The 16,516-nt window shown below is 34.3% G+C and overlaps 1 protein-coding gene across 6 annotated transcripts in view; it reads left to right on the forward strand.

Annotated features, from left to right (window-relative positions):
- The window catches only part of NAALADL2 (N-acetylated alpha-linked acidic dipeptidase like 2), a 1,315,864-nt gene that overhangs the window by 719,323 nt on the left and 580,025 nt on the right, over positions 1 to 16,516 (forward strand). The window lies entirely within an intron of this gene.

Here is a 16,516-nt window from a genome sequence, read left to right on the forward strand (position 1 = left end):
TTCTTCAGCTTTGATTGATTGCGTCTCTTTCTCATACATAACTAATTCAAATTATTTGTGCCTCTTGAATATATAACATGAGCCAAAAGTTGCACTACATCCTCATACTGTTTGCAAACTCTCTAAGTGATTCTTGCCAGGAACCAGCACTCAAGGGGAAAGTTAATATTCCGGATATTCCAATAGCTTGACTTGATTTTATTTTCAAAGGAAGCTTTGTCAAATCAGGGGTATAAGAGAGATGTGTCTTGAAAAGTTTTTATTCATATTAATTTGTATGTTTGATTCTTTGTTGTCTTTTCTCTTTAGACAAACAGAGATCTTTATGATATTTAAATATTTTAAAATGAAAATGTTTCCTTTTCTTAGAATATTTTCTGACCATAAATATACAAGACTTTACTCTTCAAGCATGCAAATGATCTTCGCATATGAAGAAAGCCTAGATGAAATTGTATTTTCCTTTCTCAGGGCTTGAGAAAGGAAATCTATTACAAAATCTCTGTGATTTGATCATGACAATATGTATTGTTTCTGAAAAATACCTGAAGTGAGCTAGTCTGTACTTAGTTCAAAGAAGCAGGCAAATCTTTGTGTTCTGCGTAAGCTATATATGAAATGAAACTGATGTTACAACTAGAAGGTATAGCAAAGTAGATTTGAATGACTGAAAAAATTTGACGACCTTTCTATTTTAAAAGTTTTTCCATGATGCAGAGGAAAAGTTCAGAATGACTGTGTGTGCTCTTTCTACCTGTAGATTATATAAATTTACTGGAAAACATCTACACTGTTTTCAAATGATGAATGGCACCTGATTCTGAGACACTAAGATGAAAAGTTATGAAGTAGTTGTTTGTGAATGTGGTTGCTGATTCCCCCTCCCAGAGGCTTCTTTTTGTGTGATATTCTCTTTTAAGTGGGAAGGGGGTAGAAATACTAAGATTCTGAGGTAGCTTACGTGGAGAGTCAAAATACAGAAATTTAACATCAACTGAAATTGGTATAGAGAAACAAAATAAGTGTGAGGATAGAGGAGAACCAGGAATAAGGCCGAGTGCACCCTATAATATGCTAGCCATGTAATGGGAATAGGGCAGACGCATGACTTTGCATTTCTTCATTTGCCTATTACCATAACAGCTATCCATACTTGACTAGGATAAAGAGACCCAAGAGTCCGTATCACTGGTATTTTTCCACTTCCTATTAGCTTGTAAATGGATGTATTTATTAATCCATCTATGTGGGCTCCTCTGGTAGAGTTACATAGTTCTTTTTCTGTGCTTCACTGCACCTTTTGGTTTGTACAAGCCCTGGGTGAACCAGAGGGGCAGCTGCTCCCACCCTGGGGATGGAAATTCAATGATTCATGAGCAAAGACTGTTTTTGTTCTCGAGGAGAGTGCACAAGATTCCACTCTCAATGATGCAGAAATTCGAATGTGAAACAGGTTGTCTTCTTGGCGTTTTGCCAGAAATCTCTAGTTTTTATGGCAGTCCATAAAGCAAATACCATACAGTTTCACATGCTTTATAGGGGAAGCTGAAAAAGTGATTGCATATCTTACCATGTGCAGTGGCACGTTCTTTTTAAATCTAAACAACTTTAAAAACTAATATTTAGTCCAGTTCTAAGACATCATTTTAAAAATAGCCTTTTACTGTTTTTTAATTAACAAAATAAATGTATATGCATTAAAGAAAACTTAGATAATATAGCCATGTGAGAAGAGAAAGAACCAGTTGTAGTCCAATTTCTCATTGCACATTAAAAATATAGACATGTAATTATACATATATTACATAACATAAAATATATATGTGTGATTTTAACTGATTCATTATATATAAACTTTGTAGGCAAAAATATAGGGTGGACATCTTTATATCAAATATGGTCCTATTTCAACAGTCCCATCCTCTTCTTCTCCCCTAAAAAAATAATAATAAACAAGTAAAAACAAGTAGAGAAACTGGAAAACTGGATTGCAGTAATTAATTTCTGAAGAAAAAATGTTTGGTTTTGCTATTTATAGCATTTTCAAAGTGTTCTGAGGAGTAAAAAAAGGTTCGTAAGAAATAAACAAGTGTGCCTTGAAAACCGGTTTGTATAAAAAAAACAGTAAGATTCAATAATGTTTATTACTCTGGGTAGCAAATAAACCAGAAGAAGCTGTAGAAATGATGTGGAAGTGAGAATATACTGTAAAATAATAAAATGTGTTGATGGAATAAAAATAGTCACACGAAGCTATTTTTCTATGATACCCATAAAGCTAACAGTTTGGGGGCATCCCTGAGAAAGCACTTTGAAAACCACAGAGAACATCGTCTAATATGTACCCCAAGTCTGTGCATCTGTCTAACTCCCTGAACTCCAATCAAGAGTAACAAACAAGAGATGCCTGGCTGGCTCAGTTGGTGGAGCACGCAACTCCTGATCTCCGGGTTGTGAGTTCGAGCCCCACGTAGGGACAGAGATTACTTTGAAAAAATAAAATCTTAAAAAAAAGAGAGAGAAACAAACTGTTAGAAATAGATAAATTATAGAAAAAGGTAAATGGATGTGTTATATCTTTGAATATACTGTACCTTCAATAAATTATTTTCTGCCACACCCCCTCGCCACATGTGCATTCAGCAAATATTGATTGCATACCTCTCCAGGCTAGGCAGACCTATACATACAGGAGATGCAATGAGGGTAGAAATGAGAGTTTCTGTCCTCATGGAGTCTAAATTTGAATCTTAATCTTTTATTACTCAATTCACATCTTCTTTCCTCTGTGCGGTATTTCCCAAGCAGATAATCTCTGTCTGTGCTTCCGAAGTACAAGAAAAAATGATCATCACCCTTAAAATATACAATGTTTTAAAATCATTCTTGCTCACTAGACCATGAGTTCTTTCACAGCAAGTTTGTCAGATCAGTCTTCGAATCTCTTGTGCCTCAGAGAGTATATGGTCCGAAATAAATTATGGAAAAATGCTTATATAGTCAATGGGTGAATCAATGAATAAACAATAAACGAATTAACAGAGTAGCAGAACAAACTTAAAAAAATAATAAATTAATAACCTAAAATTTAAAGTTTAAAGTAGTTAGAATTAAAGAGTTTATGAAATCATGAAGCTGTGCCTCTATTTGTGTACCAAATCCTAGAATCTCGGAAAATAGATAATGGTGTTAAGGCCGTAAAACAACACATTTATGTAGAATTTGTAAGACATGGTTTAGATTCCTCTCCCCAAAAAGTGTTCCTTGAAAGTAGTGAGCTCGGGATGTGCTAACAGTGTGTGGTGTAATCCTCCTTACACGTGGAAGTGCTCACCATGTAGGGCCTGTACGTCCCCTGGCGTGGGACGCGCACCCCTTGCTGACTTACCCGCGTCACTCTCTGGTGGACGCTCTTCCCACACAGAGAGGCACCTCAAATTTAAGAGGTGTGCTTAGTGTCTTCCTTGCTTCCTAATCCCCTTCGCTTTGATTAAGCCACCCTCTTTCTTCTCATTACTATTTACCAGTATCTTTCCGTTTGCTCTCCTTCATGCAACAACGTGTGAACTTCGGTACTAGCCCCATTTCCTATTACTGTTTTCTGGCTCTTTTAATATCACCATCTTCAACATCTAGTGGACTACTTTTCCTTTTGTTACTTTTTTGAAATTTTTTAAATTTTATTTTTGTTTTTTCTAACGTATCTATTTTAGATACAGACTCAAATTGGGATTTTTAACCACCACTGCCTTCAGGAAAGTCATGGCTTAGAACATCACACTGTTCTAACATAACTTGCTTAGTGCTGATCCCCGTCCATTCTTCATTCAATTGCACATAAACCTGTTCTGCAAACACACAAACACACAAACAGAACTTAGTTTAATTCTCCCTTTGTTTTCATTTCTCACCCCACTTTCCTGTTTCCCACATTTTTCCAAGAACTTGCCTTCCCATTCTGCCTCCATTCCTTCCCACTTATTCTTCACCCTCTTCACTCTGTGTTCTGCCCCTGTTCCAGTGATAGAACAATCATAATAATCGCCAAGTGTCTTCCTATTAGAAAATCCAGCGAATATCTTTCCGTCTTTCTCCTACCCATTCTCAGCATTTAAAACTCTGGGCAACTCTTTCCTTATTAAGAAACTCCATCCTTACTAACTTCCAAGACGTCATACTTACGTTGTCCACTACAGTTGGCCTTCTCTTCTCTCTCTACGTGATCACATCCACTTCCATGGCTGCATCTCTCTGATGATGACACCGATATTTACATCTGTCCTCGTTCTCCTTAGGACCAAGGGTTCTATTGTCATGAATACAGTTCTCCCTGACCTCTCTTACAGCACCTCAAACTTGCATGTATGAAATAGAAGTCTCAATTTCCTCTTCCCAATACCGTAATACTCACCCAGTCTCACTTATTTTAACGTCATCACCTACTGCCCAGCTGCTCAACCCCAACTCACATCCAGTCGATCACTTAATCTTTTCATTAAATCCACTGAATATGTCTTGAATCTGCTGCCTTATATCAATATGTTTTTCCACTTCTTTCCTAGGGATGCCTAAGCTCTTTTAGTGCTAAAGCTTCCCATCAGGTTTTCCTGCTTCTGTTTTGTACTCTTCTTTTTTTTTTTTTTTTTAAGATTTTATTTATTTATTTATTTATTTATTTATTTATTTATTTATTTATTCGACAGAGATAGAGACAGCCAGCGAGAGAGGGAACACAAGCAGGGGGAGTGGGAGAGGAAGAAGCAGGCTTCCAGCGGAGGAGCCTGACGTGGGGCTCGATCCCATAACGCCGGGTTCACGCCCTGAGCCAGAGGCAGACGCTTAACCACTGTGCCACCCAGGCGCCCCAATGTTTTGTACTCTTCTAATCTAGGGGTCAGCAACTTTTCCTGTAAAGGAACAAATCATAAATATTTTAAGTTAAATATTTAGCTATACAGTCTCTGTTGCAACTAAACTCTGCTATCATGGCACGAAAGTAGTAATAGACAATGTATAAAAGAATGGGTACATTTGTGTTCTAATAAAACTTAATTTACTCTACAGATGGTGAACCCTTTCATCCTGCAGCTAGAATGAATGCTTTAAATGCAAATTTTATCATGTCACTCACTTGCTGAACACCCATCTTAAACAGCTTTTTACTATATTTAAAACAAAATCCAGACGTTTTTGTGGCTTTCAAATCACTACATGACTTGGCCCTTTCTTTTCTACTTTATCTGATGTCACGTACTCTTCAATCATCATTCTCATTTAAGTTTCCTAAGAATGGGCAACACTGAGGCCTAATGATTTTGTAAGACTCTCTAGAAACATGGCTGAAAAATTTTATTGCTTTTGGTTCAATGTGATATTTTCATTTTGTAATTTTTTTTTTTCAATTCTGAGTTTTTATTCCTTTTTATTTTTTTTCTTTATTGCTTTTTGCATTCTGTCCATGATGTATCCCTTGTCATTTTCTGTACTGGCAGTTTGGAAATATCCCAGAGTATATCATTATATAGGTTCAACCAGACTTGGATGATAGCTATTTTGTTGGATGAGGTCTATTCCATTGATTTGTTACATGTTGCATAGGAATAGATACCTGGAGACACATATTTGTTAACTTACTGATATAGCTTGCAGTTGCAGGTGGTGGTTTACGCAATTTAACATCATTTTCAACTCTCTGGTTGAGAATATTTCAAAGCATTTCCTTGATATGAGTGAGTTCTACACATTTTATTCCCTTACGTTTAACTTTTTACAACCTGGTTGGATTTCACTTAATAGAAGTGTTCAGATAAGCCTACTTTGTTGACAACTTTTAACTCCATTTGGATTTCATATGGTATTGCTCTGTTTTTATTAAGTATCTGAGAGGCAATTTCTATTATATAATATACTTGAATTCCTAATTCCCAAAGTATATTTCTATTTTTCTGTTGAACAAACAAAAATCATAGAATAATAACTGCAAAATCTTACTCTTTCCCTGTTAATTTTCTGTATTTCCACATTAGCACATAGAGATATATTAGTAAGAGGATTTTATGTTGAACTCTTTAAAGATAAATTGTGTTATTCATATATATATGCATATATACATACATATGTGTATGTGTGTGTGTGTATATATATATATATAATGTATATATATATACATAACATTTGCCTAGAAATGAAAGATGTTCTTATCATCTTCTCATTTGTCACTTCAATAGTAAATTATCTGTACTCTTTGACTGTATAACTACTCTCCTATATATTTATTCAAGAAGGTTAGCAAGGATTCATGTGGGGATTCATGCACAAGGATGTTTACTGAAACATTACTTATAATAAAGACAAATTGGAGATAAATTAATAGCTCATATTGGTGAAAGAAATAAATTATGGAACAGTCATATACCTTAATGTGATATTGCCATTAAAATGTGAATTCATGGGTATATGTTTAGAATAGAGTATAAAGGCTATAAGGATATCAAATTATATATTCAGTATGATTCAGGTACGGAAAAATAGAATGTACGTGATGGACTGGATAGCAATAAAACAAAATACTAGGAATAGATATCATCAGAGAGTGATAACACAGATGATTTTACGTTTGTTTCTTATTTATATTTTTTTCCTATTTTCTCAATTTCTATAATTAATATGTAATAGTTTACAACAGGAAAATTATCATTAGTTAAAATACAGTATATAGTCAGAATACTTTTTTCTCTTGTATATTATGATGCTTTTAATGTCAAGAATTTAGAATTCTTACATCTCAGAGTTATAATTAGGTTAGGTGCTATTATTCTGCATTTCTATTATACTCCCTTATGTCATAAACATATATCACAGAAAAGCATGATGCACTGAAACCAAAAGAATAGGCAATTTGAGACTGTGGTATAGAGCAGTAACTAAGCAAGTCACCATGATCGTTCATATAGACTCACACATTGCTGTCCAAAATGCTTGGGATGCCGCATGACATAGGATGAGTAGCAGATTTAAGCCTCTTATTACTCAAATTGGAATGGTTTTGCCACTGACCTCTAAATGCAGTTGTAGATATAGTACATTGATTGTACTTTAGCTGTCTCAAGCAAAATGTACACTTAGAACAACGATAGTATTGATAGGTGGCATAGGGAATATGGAAAGTTGCATTTTTTTTTAGTCTTTCATTCTTCTAAGAAACATGCATCAATAATCTTCTGTTCTGTGTTGCTGGCTGGAAGAGCAGAGTCCTTATCTCGTCTGACAATACTGGCCCTTGTCATTATTTTACTAATCTATCAAAATATTCCTCCTTGCTGTTTTATTTTCCTCCCAGTCCATATGTAATTTATGGAGTATTGTCATAATTTCATTTTTAAAGCAAGTAAGATAAAATGGCTAGCCACGGTTATTTCATTTATAATTTTTTTGTAGTTAAATCTTTTTAAAGATATTTTAAGCAGGGGCTCCATGCGATCTAGAAAACATGATCTTTATAGACAGCCAACTATTTTTATTCCATTTTCATTTATTTATTTAAATTTTATTTATTGAGAACCTGCTATATGTCTCACACAATTATAGATATTGAGTGATATGTGAAACAATGGCTATTTCTGTTCTCATGCGTCTTTATAGTCTAGTGGAGGAAAGGAGGTTTGTATGTTAATGAAATTTTTCTGTGCCGTATTTGTTTCCCATGGATAATAACTTTTAAAGGTTTTGCATACACGTTAAAGAAAAATTGTTACTTCCTGGGCCAAAATAAAAAAATAATGATGATTCTACATGTGTCTAGAAAAAAAAATTCTTATGACCCAGGTTTGTCTGGTGGAACACCAAAAAACATTAAATGCTAGCTGAAATATGAAAGTTTAATAATTGGGTGCTGAGTAAGCAGATACGTGAAAAATATCATTTTAAACACAAGACAAAATATTATAAGGAAGCCATAAGCCCCACTATAGTGAATACTCTAGGTCAAAGATTGCATATCTATTGTACATAATGATTTTGGAAAGTACCATTTAGCATTGACTGATAAAAATCCTTTGTATTTCATGGGGGAAGGACACATCCAGTTAGTATCTCAACAGAAAAGCTGCCTATATTATTGGGAATCCAGTGATTTAAATGACCTTAGAATAGTAGAACTCACTTTATTTTCCTGGCTTTGTATAATTTCTCTATGCATGATTAAGAGATCGATCAATTGTATGTCAATGGTATATCAATGAAGCTGGAGGAAAAAAGAGATTAATAAAGCCTCTCAAGGGTATTTTTTTCTAAAAAAGAAAAAAAAAACCAGAAACACTCACACAGACTCAGTTTATTGTATTTTCATATTTAGATCTTCTATACTTTATCTAAGTACCGCAAAAAGAAAAAAATATATATACTTGTGCCAGGTGCAGCAAAGAATCCAATATTTTGAATTATATTCAAAAAGTAGTAATAAATAATAAACAAACATGAATATTTTCTTATTTCTTATTTCTCTTTTAAGAACTCATAGTCACTGGTTGCTTGAGAAATAGGAAGATAAGATATACTGAAAATGCTGTAATGTTACACAGTCTGATTTCTGATGGAAAATTACATATGTCCTTACTGTTTGGACCACTAACTTGACTGTTCAGACCATTAGTAAGTTTAATCCAGATCCAACAACTGGTTTGACGATTGAATTATCTTTGCAGTTGGGCAGTGATCCTAGAAGTCAGTTTCATGCATAGATAAAAGGTACATACATCCCTGTTTAAGTAATCATTTTACAAACAGTCATTATCCAAGTGGTAACTTGTAGTTCTTTAATGCTTAATGTCCTATATGAGTGTCCAAAAGCAGTGTAAATATCTGAATTTAATATTACAATAGTTATTCTTCCCAGCATAAAGAACTGAAATTTTGAGGAATTGAAAATAGTCCTAATCCTGGAGAAACATTCAACCTAGCAGGAAAAATTAGAAAAGCTTACATGAATAAGAAACAAAGTTTTGTACGACCTAGAAATACCATATGATAACATCCTCAAGCATAGAAGTAGAAAACAGAAAATTCAGACTAGTAAAGGAATTTTGTTGAAGAACTAAGGCAGTAAGTTCTAAATGGCATTTAGGACGTGGGTTTTTAAAAAGGAGGCAGGAAACCATCTCCTGACTTCTTATTGACTTGATACTGACTTTCTGTTTTCACATTAAGCATCTTGTTGCTTGAGATTCAGACTTATTTTTTGATGTTACATGTGGTGCTAATTAGAAATTTTCAAGCAAAGAGCTGAAGTTTAGTTTTTTACTACTCTATCCAATATAGCCATTCTATACTGGCATCTTTTAAAGATATGTCAATGAGATTTTTCCAATAGTTTGAGAAAAATCAGAGTGATTTTACCTTAAATCTTAACCTTAATGTTATTTAGCATATTATGTTTTGTACACGTTTTCTGAATTTCTGGCCCATTTACTGATCTACGTTAGCTAAAAATATAATTTGTAACATTGCTTCATTTTTACGTTGCCTATTGTTCTGTTTAGCTTTTCTCTTGAGTGCATTCAGGCTTCCTAGCTGCAAGCACTTCAGCACTGGGAGCCGTATCATATCCATCTTTCTACCTCCCATGTTCTTAGCACAGTATGTTGTCCATAGCAACCATTCAATAGACATATTAAATTGGACTTCTGCAACTTAATCTGTGGATTTAAAAATCTTTTCTTTCTTTTTGACCTAAGAATAGCTGTTAGTACCTTGATAACAGACTTGTCAAATATATTATAAGTTTGAAGATAATTCCTTGTTTTAATTTTGTTCATCTCTGGCCCTCCAATTTCATATGCTTATATTTTCTAAGGGAAATAATTATGTCATTGTACTCTCATTCATCTTTAAGACACTAGCTAGAAAATAACAAATTTTATTTTATTTTATTTTTTTAAAGATTTTATTTATTTACTTGACAGAGAGAGAGAGCACAAGCAGGGGGAGCGGCAGGCGGAGGGAGAAGGAGAAGCAGGCTCCCCGCTGAGCAGGGAGCCCAACGCGGGGCTCAATCCCAGGACCCTGGGATCATGACCTGAGTCAAAGGCAGATGCTTAACTGACTGTGCCACCCAGGTGCCCCAGGAAATAATAAATTTTAAAATGATTGATGAACTGTCATGACATACCCCTAATCCCACATGCATATATTACATGCAAAATGTATGGTAAAATGTATATACATTTGCATGCACTTATTTATTTTGTGGTTCAAGTTATCGACCAATCCATATAACGAATGTTTTGAAAATCTTTTTTTTATTGCAAGTTAATCATGTTTAATAGGCCTCCTCCATTCAGCCAGCACTTGTACTCATTACTATACATTGCCACCTAAACAGTTTTTTCTATGTCAAATTTGTTGTTTCAAACTAACATTTTTGCTACTCCATGTTTGTATATTTTGAGAGATGACAGTGAAGTTTTTGTAGCATTTCTGTCTTATTTGAAAAACAACATACAGTTATATACTGAATATAATTACAATTTTCATATTGCCCTCAATATATATTTTATATAAGAGTGTGAAAATGGAAGAATTATATTACAGACATAAGTAATAAAAAGCAATTTCCTTGTACTCACTAAAATAGAACAAAGATGGAAATAATTAAGCCTGCCAAGGCTGACATATTTTTAGGCTCAATTGGATACTTACTGAACTTACATAAATGACAGGTATTTTTAACTTTGAAGAAAAATGAGAAAAAATTAAAGGCCACTGGGGATGTACTGTATGGTGACTAATATAACAAAATAAATAATATTTTTAAAAAATTAGAGGCCATACATAAAATTCTAATAACATATCAATAGAGATTATGTTTAAAAAATTGATATATATAACCTGGGGGGGGGAGAGAGAGACTTTCAAGAAATTGGGAAATGGAATCCCAAACAGAGAACTAAATCTAATATTCAACTTTTGCACATTAACCTTCTGGCACAGTATTAGGAAGATATTGTGGCATGAAGCAAATGTAAATTCCATGAAGTTAACTTTAAAAGAAACAAATTATATTTTTAAAATATGCAATTTTCTTTTCTGTTTTTCATTTTACCATTGCAAATTTCGTGACCAGAAATTATAGAAATCTGTTTTATGAAATGTATACAAATTCTATTTTTTTAAAGATTATTTATTTATTTATTTGAGAGAGAGAGCATGAGAGAACACAAGCAGGGGGAGCAGCAGGCAGAAGGGGAGGGGGAAGCATGCAGAGCTAACAGAAGTGAATACTTTTTTTTCCCTAGAAATAAGTGTGTTTAGTAAATACTTTGATAGAATTTAGTGCCTGAAAGAGAAAACTGTCCCCATCATTTTGCTTTTCATTTTGAGCCATGTATTCTCAAGTTGGTGTGTGTGTGTGTGTGTGTGTGTGTGTGTGTGTGTGTGTGTGTGTTTTGTTTGTTGGTTTTAGTTTTTTTAGCTCTCCAACTTAAACTTCAGATCATTGACAATTGAATACACATTTTTAATATGTAAGCAGCTTTATCATTGTCCCATCCAGTCTAGTAAAAAGCTGCATCCCAGTCTTCCAAGTTTAGAAGATAGTTTCTTTCTAAATGATTTCATTCTTTGTATTTGCTTATTTTTCTTAACAGTGCCCTTTGTTGCTTGAACTTCTTTGCTCTTTAAATTAGTTTTCACAGCATCATAATCATCCAGATTTTTTAGTCCTGTTGTCTTTGTTAATTTCACGGACTTTTATGTTCAATACATCACAACCATGCAGGTGTAGTATGATGTGGGTCTTTTAAATTTGTTTTAGTGTTTGTTCAAAGTACTCACTGCCCTTCTTTCTGTTTCAATAATTAATCAAGTGATATAGAATAATTGAGCTGGCCCTTGTTTGTCTACTTCAGTTTCAGTAGCATTCTCTTTTCTGATTTTTAGCCAATGATCTATTTCTTTCATATGCTCACTCAATCTGTACTATTGGATCTAACATTAGGTGCCAAACCTACAGGAATTATCTTAATATTCAGATGTCATACTGGGAAGAGATACATATAGGCACAAAATTAGATGTAGCAGTGAATCATAAAATCTCTGCTTTATTTGTAGCACATATCTTCAAATTTTATCTGTTCTTGCCATCTTTTTGTATTCAGGCAGTTATTTATGTGCTAGCAAATATATATTATGATACGCTATTCATCTGGAAAGTGTTTCAAAAAGACAACATTCCTTTTTGATGACATAAAAACCAATTTTTATAAAGCCCATTTTCATCAAGAACTGGTTTATTTGAATCTGTGCATTTCATACTGAATGATTTTTATGTTTGCATGGGTAAAATAATTGTAAATATATCTTCTGTGGCCACACAGCTGTAACTCTTTCATCCCTGATGCCTTGGAAAATGCCTTTTAAAAAAACCAACTTAGATTTTTCTGCATTTTAATGAATCATTTCTTGTCAGACAAATACATAGTAATCATTTATTATGTTATAATTTCAGCATATGGGTTTACTAAGTAGAAAAGAAATACTTTGCATAAGCTTGACTAATAGCTCTATGAATCTTGGAGAAGTCTTAGAAGATGACATATTTCACACCCTAACCCTTTGGTGGGTTTGCACTGAAATCAGGTATTGTCAGCAAGGATATTAGAACAAAATTCTAGTAAACAGAATGATGTCTCCCCAAAGACGGCCACATTCTAATCACTGTAGTCTTTGAATATGTTACCTTACATGGAAAGTAGGACTTTATACATGTGATTAAGATAAGGGTTTTGAGAAAAGATTATTCTGAATTAGTTGGGTGGGCCCAATATTATCACTGGGCTCTTATATGTGTAAGAGAAACACAGAGTCAGAGAATGAAATGTGACTAAGGTAGAGGTGATCAGAGAGAGAAAATGAATTTGAAGATACTGTGCTGCTGATTTTGAAAATAGAGTAAGAGGCTATCTGCCAAGGGAGGCAGGAAGGTTTTAGAAGCTCCAACATTGAAGGAAATGGATTTTCCCATAGAGCTTCCATAAATAAGAAGCACAGCTCTGTGGACACCTTGATTTTGGTTTTAGCTCCATAAAACCCAATTTGGACTCTAGAACTGTAAGATAATAAATTTGTGCTGTTTCAAACTACGAAGTTTGTGGTGACTTGTTTCAACAGCAATAGGAAACTAATAACAATAATCTTTCATGTATAAGAGGATGAATTGTAGGGGGGATAAAGGCCAGCCAATGTTTAAAGTAGGCAAAATTCATTCTCTCCTCCTCTCTAATGAAAGATGAGCCATTTTTCTGAACTTTTCCTTTCTTCCCCAGCACAAGCATCTTGTCCAAATCATCTCTTTCCTCCTGCTCCAGCTTGCCTTGCCTGTTTTTCTTTTAAAACCTTACTGTCCCCCTACCATCTCCATTATGCCTCTCCCCCGTCACCATTTATTTTGTGTTTGATATCTGTGCTTACAAATTAAAAAGCAGCTATCTGATCTCAGTTTCTCCCATGAGATCTCTGTTGCTGTCTCTTCATACCTCTCTAAACTAAGAAAGAGAATTGAAACCTCCATGTAGAGAAGATTGTAATTCAAATCTACATAGAGAGTGGATTCTAATTCAAACCTACTTACAGAAAGGAAGTTTAGAGTAAGCAGGCCTTTCTGATCCTATTTCTATCACTCAACACTAGTATAAAAATATTAGAACTAATTGAAGAATGGGCTAGGAAGAGTAATAGTAGTTGGCTATTTGAAGCAATTGATTGAAATTGTTAAAGGAACAATTACAATAAGTGTAAAAAATTATTGGTGCAAACCATAAAAGGGCAAAAGATAGAAGGAACACCTAACTTTTTATTTCAGATAACAACAGAAACAATAATAGGACCTAGTATATCTTAAACACTATTCTAAATAATTTGTATGCACTTATTTCATGCTTAAAACTACTCTGTCCCCATTTAATATAAGAGGAAACTGATACAAAAAAAAGGTCAGGTGATTTTTTCCAAGGTCGTGCAACTGGTAAGTGGGAGTATGCATTTAAATAAGAAAAAAGTACTTATACACATACTTCTAAAAAATCATTCCTTTCATTTGTCCCAAATGTACATTTTAGTCTCCATTATCTTCAATCAATGTCGAATACAATAATCTTAGATAAACTAATTTGGTCACTTATGTGCAACAACATTGAGATTGGTTCACCATAGAATTTATGCCCTTGAAATGATCAAGCCAGACTGTTATTAGAGTTGAGCTTTCCTTCTGTCTGAAGACAGCCAGGAGACTCTGACAAGACATGAACATGTTAATACTGGAATAAACAGGGCTTTAAATCAGTGATCCTCAAACTTTAAATACATCGGAATGATCTAGAGGGCTTGTAAAAGCAGAGTTCTGGTCCACATCCGCATGGAATCTGCTTCAGTAGGTCTAGGGAGGGGCAGATAATCTGCATTTCTAAAAGTTCCTGCTAATTATAATGCAGGCCAGGGTCTATACTTGGAGAGCCGGTGCTTTAAATCCTTAAACCATACCCAAACCAGACAGAACTATTATTTTTTTTCTTGGCTTCCATTTTAAAATAGTCCTGAATTAGGCTAGCTAATGCTACATTATGTTAAAAGATTTGGACACATTAATACCTATCAGAATACCAAGATTATAGATTCAACAGTGGATTTTCTATTGTGAGAGAAATGGCTACTTTTAAATGTCACTTGGTTAAGTGATTGAAAATAAAAAGAGTTATGAATTTTTATCGACATTCTTCACCAATATTCACGATATTACTCCTTTGACCTGCTAGCCAAACTCTTACGAAGTATTTTTAATATTACTTTTTTCTGGGGGTGACTTCTCAGTTCCACAAGAAGTTGTTTTCCTTTTCTGCCCTCTAACATATATATGTTTCATCTATGCTCTGACCGAGTTATAGTTTAATTTGTTCATTTGCACATCTATTTTATTTTATAAAATGGGAGGTCTTATTTTTCTTTGTAATTCCAGAAACTAGCTCAGGGCCACTAAATAAACATGATGGGCACTAAATAAATGTTAGGTGATTGAATATTTGGGTTAATCAATCATACATAGTGAGCTGTGTTAAACTCTGACCTCTGTAAATACATATATACATGGGGGTGGGGGTTGTATGGTAGTTATGAGCGCTCTTTATCAAGGCCAAGAACACATTCAATATTATTTAGTCAAGAAACATTATCTCTTATTAATGGAGTTCTTATGATAGAACCAGTAGCCGGAGGAAGTTCACTGGTTCTTCTCAGAAATTCAAAATACTTTCCGATTCCCTTCTTTTGTAACATGGATATCTATCCTAGTGCTCCCGGTTGCTTAGAAACCTTTAGAGACTTATAAAACTTTATAGCTATTTGTAGGTTCCTTAGACGTGGGTTACTTCCAGAGAGAACTAAGTCTTAGCTACTGTTAACACAGCTTTTGAGAGAATTGCTGGCATTTTAAAGTATAGCAATTACATTTTTATTTTTGTATTTATCATGGTTTATTTTGTTGCATTTAGTCTGCTTTATCAGCTACTTCAGCTTGATTTCTACTGGTTCAGAATTCCAAGCATTACATTTTAGATTAGGCTGAGCCTTGAAAACGGTTTCTGACAACCAGTTCACTGACACAGTATCGGGATGCATCGAGGTTGTTTGCGTTTAAGCACATTCACTGATAGAAGTCCCTCAGATTTTAAGCACATTTCAGTTCCTACAAATGTGCTGATTGGTCAGATCAGCTCTCTGAGGTTCAGTTAGTAGGCATAAGGTTTTGTTTATGGCTGTCGATGAGGAACTTGGAGAAGGTAGTTGTAACCAGCACAATGAAAATATTTAGCCTATAGTTAACATGCACTGAATATATTAGAATATATTGACTTAGATAACGGAATTTTGCTGAACTGTAATTAGGCTCTGAGTATCATTGTCAGCTTAGGTGGCTTAAACAACTGGCATTGATTCTCATAATTCTAGAGGCTGGAAAGTCCAAGATCAAGGTGCTGGCAAGATTCTGTTCTCGGTGAGGGTCCTCTCTCTAGCTTGCAGACAGCCACCTTCTCAAATGACAGAAGCAGCTCTGGTGTCTTTGCCTTTTCTTATAAGGGCACTATTACGGTCATGGGAGTTTCACACTCATGCCGTCATTTTAACCTAATTACCTCCCTAAGGCCCTACATCCTACTACCATCACGTGGAGGATTAGGGCTGCCTTGTATGAATTTTGGAGAGGCGACACAAACATTCACACCATAACAGTATGTGTTGAGAATAAATGATTTAGATTTATCGAAATTAAAAAGAAAGAGTGAAAAGAACAACAAATATTCTTTCTCTTGATGTATGAAAACGTCTAATACAATTACACATCGACTATTTTAATATACTGAAATATATTGGATACTATTTCTTGCAAGAGAGTTATCTCTGTACCTCCGATACCCTTTTTCATTATTTTATGTTATTTGGAAATCTGTTGCCATTAAAGAAGCCCAGTAAA

The sequence above is a fragment of the Ursus americanus genome, chromosome 4 (assembly GCF_024610735.1).
Source record: "Ursus americanus isolate L20-20 chromosome 4, mUrsAme1.1.p, whole genome shotgun sequence".
Lineage (NCBI taxonomy): Eukaryota > Metazoa > Chordata > Mammalia > Carnivora > Ursidae > Ursus > Ursus americanus.